Here is an 8,693-nt window from a genome sequence, read left to right on the forward strand (position 1 = left end):
TTCCACTTTTATGAGGAAAGTTAGTTATGAATTCATATGAGATTATGAATATGAAAAAAATGAAATAGTAAAGAACTATTGCAGATCAATGCACATTTTGAAAACTTTGCTATGAAAACCAATCTCTTACTTCTTAAAGTTAATACAAGGAGTTAGTACTAAATAAATAATTCAATATAATAAATAATACACACAGCAGCTTAAACACCACATTTAGTGGCAAAAACTCTTAAGTAAGCTTTCCCCCTTTTAGAATCTCCTGTCAATAAACATAACTGAATTGGAAGTTAGTAGTTAACTTCACAGTGTTCTGAAGTTGTTGTGGGGTTTTTTTTTGTTTGTTTATTTGCTCTGAAGTAGCTTTAGGAATGGAAGTTGAGTATTAGCAAAAGATGCCCACCTGGCACAGAATTCAGTGAGATGACTCATGTCAAGACAGGTATTTACCAGAAAAGCTTCCGAGCGGTAGTACATGCCAAGGGAAAGGACACAAAACTAACAAGTCAGATGAAGATTTTATTCCACTCCCTGCTAATACTTACATGCTAGGTGAACGAAAGCCTATGCTCCTTCCCTGCTTTGTATCTAAGATGTCTTAAGCAGGGATAAAAATGATTGTTACTTGTTTTGAGGTATGTGGTTAGAGTATGGCTTTTTCACTTCACCAGACAGGACATAAGCACAAGAATAAGGTGATGCCTAAAACTGCCAGTTAATAATATCATTATTATTGAGAGACTAATGTGTGATTTATTTTTTTCTTTCTTTTCCACACAATGCAATCTGACAGCAGTCCATCAAGCCATTCTTGAAGTGAGAGCAGTCCTTATGCTGGCTCTGGTGCTTACCCTTTCCGAAACTGTCAAGAAGGGTGACAGCCCTTAGGAGCCCTTTGTGAAATTCACACATCCACTAGTATCAGGCTCATCACAGTGCTCTGAGACAGAAACACTGTATCATTGCTGATGTTAAAAAAAAAAATAAAAATAAAAAGGAAGTAAGTCCTAATAATATTTTTGACATAGATCAGAAAGAAAAAGCTTCTGACAGTGACACTCCAGGAACGGGGGGGGGGGAACATGGTAGAAGGAAAATAAAGTTAATACTACAGAAGTCGGAAAGTGACTTTTTGACTTTCTTCTCAAGAATATTTTTAAATACATATGACTCTTATTCCAATCCAGCTTTACAGATTCCTATGCAACACAGAAATCATAAATCATTAAGTAAAATAGTATCTATGCTGCATTAAAACCAACTTAAATGCCTTAGGAAAACTGTCCCAAGATATAAGCACCATATTAATTAATTAAACAGGGAAGTATCCTTAGTTTCCATTTGCAGGTGGCAGAGACATAGGGCTGTGCTTCCAAGAGTGAACTCTGACCCTGGAAACCTCCAGTGGGCCACAGCAGTACCACTGACTCCACTGGCAGCTGCAGGAGTGCACACCCATGGAAGGGCACTGCAAGTCCAACTTGGGTCCAAAACCTGGAAAGCAGCCTCTGGTTTTAACTGCATCAATCACCACAACTCACAGAAATGGCCTGTGCCACACTCAGAAATTAAAATCAGTTTCATTTTGGTTCCAACTGTAATTTATAAGACCTTCCTCCACCAAGGAGCCACCTTCATATAAACAAGGAAGCCTGAACACTGCAAGCACCACATACCATCAAAAGAGAGGCCGTTTCACCTTCCAGCTGCCCACATTTCACCGCACGTACATTTACAGCTTCCACACAACAGCAGAGGCTTGCATGCCGCGGGTCTCACCTACCTCACCTGCACCTTCCCAAATGCTACGCACAGTGGAAGAATAACTCTCCCCAGCTCATTTGGTAAAAATTTCCTTTCTTCATGCCACTCTGATACCAGCTCTATGCTAAAAGACTGCCTTGCCTAACGTCATGTTGACAGACCTTCAGCGATGTTGCACATCCTCAGCCTGCAGACTACAAGCAGCAGCAACATGGAATAACTTGAAGCTCCAAATGCAAGTAATCGTATCAGTGAATTTAACAAGACTTGCCATCTGCTTAAAGATACTCACGTACTTACAGGATCGCAAGCTATGGAACCACTGATTTATGAACAAAATGTATTAAGATCATTCTGGATGAAAAGGAAAAACGTTAGCTATAAAATAACTGCACTATTAGCCCTGATATTTTGTGCGGAAAATTGACATTTAATATCTTTAATTATTCACACAAGTGCTACAAAAGAGAAAGGATTCCTTCCTTGAATGGGAAAATAAACACAGACAAATTCCTCTCACCATCACTCCTACACTCCTTTCCTAAACAAATCTCCTGCTGAAACCAATGGAAGTTTTGCAGGAGACGGGTTTACGGCAAGCAGTCCCCAAAATACTCAAAAGCATCAATGGCAAGTTTCTTAAATATTTCGAGTTTACCTCAACACAGAAACCAGTTACATTTCTGCTAAGTTATGTGTCTGCTTGAAATGCTTTATCAACTTGCTGTGCCAACAAACTTTTGAGACTATGGGCCAATTTATGAAGCATTCACAAGATCCCTTTTTAAGTGGCTCACCTCCTTTTAGCTTGCAGCATCCAGGTGTCTCTCCTGTACATGAAGACTGAATTACTAAACTCCATTCATAAATGATTACTTTATTGAGAACTCTATAATAAAAGAAATCTTGGCTTTTACCAAAACAAAAGCTTCCTAAAGTAAATGGAAGTTTCTAGTTATGGACAAGTCTAGTGAAATTGCTATTTTTCCCTTAACTAGGCGCATTATTTATATTACCCTTTTTTAAGCTATGAGGAAATGTATTTCTCTGCTTCCTCTGAAACTTCTATTGTGCCTTTCTTTTCAAAAAGGAACTCTGCCCTTCTTTTCTTTGTAATTTGTTCAAGCCAGTTCAACATCGGGTAAGAACTGTGTTTAGCAGTATGCATAAAAACAAGGTCCATTGTTCTTAAAAGTTGTGGGGAGATTATGATCACCAGTTCATCTCTAGGACCAAACTTCGATGTATATCCAAAAGACTTCATCACACAAAACTAAAACCAGATAATGGCTGAAGATACTACCTGAAGCAAGGTGCCTGAGCTAGTCTTGTTCAGTACCTTTTACTGTAACTCCAAATAAAGAAAAAGTCCTTGGCACTAATCTGACTCTTATCTGAAAACACAGAAAATTAAGTTCAGAAATCAGTGCATTTGTATTCAGCTCTGAACAAGTTTGAAGCCTGTCTGCCAGTTTTTGAATATCTCAATGTGTTTTTACTTTGTAAAAATTGTTGCACCAATTACTCTTCACAGAACATGATCCTTGTTAGTAACGCCATAAAACTGAAAGCAATATTCTTCTATCCAACTAATCTGTCATAAAGAATTTCAGTAATTTAATTCTGTGTTCATACTCTCAGATGTACATACAGCAACCTCACTGCCCATAAAATTGGAAAAAATGAAATGTGGGCATAATTCTACAGGAACTGGGGAAGAGGCAGAATCCTTCCTTCAAAACGTCTCCCCACAATGGTTGTCCCAGCCTTAAGACTGGTTTTATGAAGAAAATTTCACACCAGAACAGCTGCTCCCAACAGCCTTCTTCCAGTCAGCGTGTTTAGGGCCATCACTTATCCTATGTCTCCTATACACTGCCTGGAAAAGGCCAAGAGTATGTTATTAATCATTCGCATTTATGAGTACTAAGCCTACCCAAAATACACGTCTTCTCTTGTTTTTAATTATGTACACAATAGTACCATAAAAAAAAAATTACCTCCCACTTCCCCGTTCTGGGCCAAACACAGTTCAGTACCACCCTCGGCAACTGTACGAGAAGCACTTCAAATATCACTTGCTTTATGTCACCTGTGAATGTGGCCCAACAAATTTAGAATCTCTTCTTTAAACTATAGCTTCTGCTCCACCTTAAAAGATGTCAAACCCCTCAAAAGGTGCTGAAACTTTTTGAAACGTACAGATAAAAAAAAAAGGTTGTATATCTCAAAACTTACCAGTACTAGTAAAGTAGTCACTAAAATTCATCTTTCAAATTGCTAAGTACCTGCATTAATCAACAGCAAAAGAAAAAACACTAATACAGAAAGACCATGGATGGAATTCTAATTCGCTCTCAGTTTACATGTTAAAACTGAACCAACTCCTGTTGCAGCAGCGTTACAGTTCTGCTAAACTTCTCAGTGATTCCTGACCTCCAGAGATTTCCAATTACCTATTCTGTTTATATTTTCAGATTTTTCCTACCACTGAATTTTAAGACGGCTTTACATTAAGTTTTCAGTCTATGTGTTGCACTTTGCATATTCTAATGTCACTTTGGCTTTAAACTTTTGCCCCAAGTCACTCAGTTGATTATCTTTACAAAACAAGGTTTAAGGAAAAAAAAAAACCACAACAAGAAAAAAAGAAGTGAAGAGAGATCTAAACACACACAGCCTTTTAATTCTCAGGTTATTCAGACCCACCCCTACATAAAAACTTTGTAACGTAGCAGTTGCTATGAGTACTCAGAGAAGACATGTTTTCTGAGCCACTAAAACCTTAACAGGCATCTTCCATGTAAAAAGTGGCAGCATGAGGAACTCTATCTTATCAACAATGACCAAGTTCTTTTTCCTATGTGTACAGTTTACATACTTACCCAGGAAGGCAAATGGAAATTACAGACAGACGAAGATGAAGCTGTCTCAAAGCCTTTGTCATGTGATAGTGACCTATGAAGTATCAAATAAAGGCACATCATCAGCACACCATGATTTTACAATATTGCAACTCACCACACCGCCAACAAGAGGAGAGATCCCCAAACTCCAAACTTGCTTCCTCCTCACTCCCACCCGAGGTAAGTTGTCATTAAAACAAGATGACAGTCGCAGGAAACTGTAAGAAGCGAACAAAAGATGCACCCGTGTCTTTTAGGGGCATGGGGACCGGGCAAATGGACCAAATCCTCCGCGTGTGCATCAGCAGGGTGGGTTATTTTTCTTTGGTATCTCTCGCACACGCGGATGCACGTTTATGCGCACAGAGAGACAAGATATACGTACACACAGCGATGCATCACGTAATTATTTACATCCACCGACAGAGAGAAACAAGCACGCACGATCAAAATAAAAGGCGGAAAGTTGACCACCATCTGCAAGGAGGCACAGTTCACAATAACCCCCGGGAACTCACACAAGCCAGCGATCAATCCCCGCGCGTGGATAAGCCCAAACAACGCCAAAAACAGGGAGAAAGAAGCCGGTCAGCCTGCAGGTAGGAGATCCACCCGGGGGAAGAGACAGACACGGAGCCAGGCGTGCAGAGGGGCGGCTGCAAGGCTGCAGCCCCGTGTCAGGTAATGCCCGCTCCCCCCGAGCCCCTGCCCGTGCCGAGGCCACCGGAATCCGGGGTGGGGTGGCAGGGAAAGGTATTAAATATGGAGACAACACCGCCGTGACCCACGGTTCCACCCCCCCCCGTCCCCTTCCCTCCTCCCGGTCACCATCAAGTTTGCATCTTAGTTACAAAATGTCGATCTTTGCAGGCTGACAAGACACAGGGAGACGGGGAGAGGAAAAGAGAGAGAGAGAGTGTGAGTGAGTGAGGGAGCGAGAGAGAGAGAGAGAGAGAGAAGAGAGTCCATCTTGCTTTGAGGGGGGAGGAGAGGAGCAATAATGCAGCGCATAAATCTCACCCTCCCGGGGGAAAAGTGTGCCCGGCACCCCCGGGGGGCGGGGAAGGGGCGCGGGGGCTCCCGGCGGGCTGTGCCCAGGCAGCCAACACCTCCCCGCTGCTCCCCTCCTCCTCCCCGCGGGCCCGGGCGATGATCCCGCTGCCACCGGGGACGAGAAGGAGGAGGAGGAGGAGGTGCCGCCGCCGCCGGCACATGGAGCCCGGCACCCCCTTCTCTTCCCTTCTGCACCGAGAAGGAGCCTCTCGGACGTGTCCCCGGCAGGACAGGCAATGGTTTCGGCGCCCCAGGCCCCGCTGACCACCGCCGGCCCTCCCCGCCCATCACTCACCTTCGGGAAAATAAACTTTTATCCGCGCCCCCCCCTACCCCCCCTTTCCGCCAGCCCCGGGAATGCGAAAGCAGCGACCCCGCCCGGCTCCAAGCCCCCGGCTGGGCGAGCGGGGGAGACCCGGGCACGGTCCTTCCCCGCCCCGGCGGGGAGGGAGGCAGCGAGGGAGGGAGGAGGCAAGGCAGGCGAAGGCAGGGAGGGGGCGGGCAGCGCCTGCCGGTGCCTCTCGCCCCGCATCGCTTCGTGGGGTTTTTTTTGTTTTGTTTTTTACCTTCCTCGTTCGGGTGCCCGCCGATGTTTCGATCAACGCGAACCTGCCGGCCGGGATTAACGCGATCCCCTTCCTTCCCCCGCTGCCTCCAGCGCTGCCTTTCTCCCCTGCCTCCAGCCCTTCCTCCTCCTTCTCGCGAACCCACCCCGGCTGAGCTCTCCCCGCAGCCCTGCAAGTTTCATACATTGCAAATAAACCCGAGAGGAGGAAGAGCGAAGCGGCTGGCGGGGAGGGAGGGAGGAGGGAGGGGAGGAGGAGGGCTGCTCTCTGTAATTTACCAGCGACCCGATCTCGCAGCAGCAGCAAAATAAGAGCCGAGCGCCCACCCGGCTCCCGGCGAATCCCGGCGCCCCCTCCCCCGCGCCACCCCCACCAAGTTTTCTGTCATCGCGACCACCCCGTGTCACAACTTACCTTCAAAAAAAACCCAAAACCACAAAACAAACAAACGGGGGGGACGACACACACGACACTTCGCGCGAGCCAAGGCCTGCCTGCCTGCCTATCTCTCTCCCTCCTTCCCTTTCTCCACCTTAAACTTACCGACACCGGCGCATCCCCCGGTAGGGCCGCCCCCCACTCGCCCCCCGCCGCCGCCCCGGGCGCAGTCGCCGAGGACTACCGGAAAGCGCAACTCTCCGGCCGAGCCTGGCCGCTGTTGTTGTCGGGGTCGGCGGCGGGGTGTTTGTTTCCACACACACCCCCACTCCGCCCCGGATCGACTCCCTCTCCGGTTGGATACACCACTACCACCTCCCCCCCACCATTCTCCCGGTGGCGGCGGCGCGGAGCGCCCCCCCCCCCCGCCTTCTCTTTTCGAGGCCGGCGGCAGCCGATCCCGATCCGCGCGCTCTCTTTCCCCGGCAATGAAGTTTCGTTTCTGCCTGCCGCGATTTCCCTGTCAAGCCGTGTGTGTGTGCGTCCCCCTCCCTCTGAACGGAGGCACACACCGAGTGGCGGCCGGTGGCCATCGCTCCTCCTCGCCCTCCTTCCCCTTCCTCCCTCCGCCGCTGCTCCTCTCGCTTCTCTGTGGGTCGGAGAGAGGTGCCTGGTTTCCAGCGCAGCCTGGCACCGGCTGGCCTAGCCCTGCCGCCTGCTTCCCTCGCTTATTTGTGGTGGGTTTTTTTACATGCACTGCGCTGCATCGCAATTCACATCACTCCCCCTCTATTTTCCTCCACCTCCATAGTAAAAACACCCCTCGTTCAACCCTCTCCCGGCCGAGCAGGAGCGGGGCTGGCGGCACCGACCCACCCGTTCCTCCCCTGCCCAAACTTTCGAACGAAGACGGGAGGAAAAGTGACTGGGAGCTGCGGCGGAACCGCCGCGTTACGGCGAGCGAAGCTCCGCGCTCCCTCCCCGCCGCCGCGCGGGGACCCCCGGGAGCCGCTGCCGGGGCGCCCAGGGGAAAGTGCGGGGCGAGGGCACCCCGGTCGCTCTCTTTCTCTCTCTCTGTGTCTCTTTCTCTCTCTCTCTCTGTCTGTCCCTGCCTGCCGCGCCCCCGGCGAGCGGGACGCACTCACCTCGGCGGGCGTGCGGGCAGCGCGGCGCAGCCCCTCCGCCCGGGCGCCCGCGGAACGCGGCTCCGCGCAGAGCCATGCAACCCGGGGGCAGCGCCACAACAGTCCCCGCGGATGTAAGACGGCCGCCCATTGGCTGCCGCGGTGACGGGCGGGCGCGGCGGCCAATCGCGAGCCTCGTTACACCCTGCGGGGCAGCCGCCGGCGCGCACGCACTCCCCGCGCGCACACACACAGACTCGCACAATGCTCGCCCCGCGGGGCGCTGTGCGTTGGCCGCCCGGGGAAGGGCTGCGAGAGGAAAAGTCGTGCTGGGGTGCCGGTACCGGTGCGGTGCGGGGCCCCGGGGGCTCGGCTCGGCGGAGCCCGGTGGGTTTCATTCAGAGGCCGAAACGCGGTAAAGAAGTTGGTGGCAGGCAGCGGCGCATCCGCACCAGGTCCCTGCTCGCCGAGTAAACACTCGCACAGAAACACCGCGGGTGGAATTCCAGTCGGCTCTCGGTTTACGTGTTAAAACCGAAGCGACTCCTGTTGCAGCGGCGTTGCCGTGCGGAACTTCTCTCCCATTCCTGACCTCCAGGATTCCTCCCCCTGCCGGGGGGGCTCGGGCAGCGGCGGAGCCCGGGTGGTGCCCGCTGCCCTCGGGAATTGTCGCCTGAACGAGAGGCCCTCGCCGGCCCAGCATCGGCAGCACGGCATTCCTGCCCACCCCTTTCCGTAGGGACAGCGAGCGTTTAGACAGCGAGCATTTAACTCGGCAGAACTAATAAAGTGTGATGCTGGGCTCCGCGCCGCGCTCCGGTCCCTGCCCGGTCCCTGCCCCGTCCCTGCCCCGCACGCCTCGGCAGCCGCGGGGCTGCGGGCTGCGGCTGGGAGCCCGTGTGGCT

At 50.3% G+C, this 8,693-nt stretch overlaps 1 protein-coding gene across 16 annotated transcripts in view; it reads right to left on the reverse strand.

The window, feature by feature from the left end:
* BBX (BBX high mobility group box domain containing) overlaps positions 1–7,924 on the reverse strand; it is a 155,067-nt gene extending 147,143 nt beyond the window's left edge. For 7 of the 16 annotated variants that reach the window (XM_054068636.1, XM_054068622.1, XM_054068661.1 and 4 more), the window contains exon 1: positions 4,647–4,719. The gene's annotated coding sequence lies outside the window, so the exon portion shown is untranslated. Of the gene's footprint in view, positions 1–4,646; positions 4,720–6,015; positions 6,051–6,286; positions 6,426–7,809 lie in introns of those variants that run through there. The other 9 variants (XM_054068675.1, XM_054068670.1, XM_054068735.1 and 6 more) reach the window with 3 other exon arrangements.
* Positions 7,925–8,693: the final 769 nt, after the last annotated feature.

Source organism: Cuculus canorus, chromosome 1, assembly GCF_017976375.1.
Source record: "Cuculus canorus isolate bCucCan1 chromosome 1, bCucCan1.pri, whole genome shotgun sequence".
In the NCBI taxonomy this organism is placed as follows: Eukaryota; Metazoa; Chordata; class Aves; order Cuculiformes; family Cuculidae; genus Cuculus; species Cuculus canorus.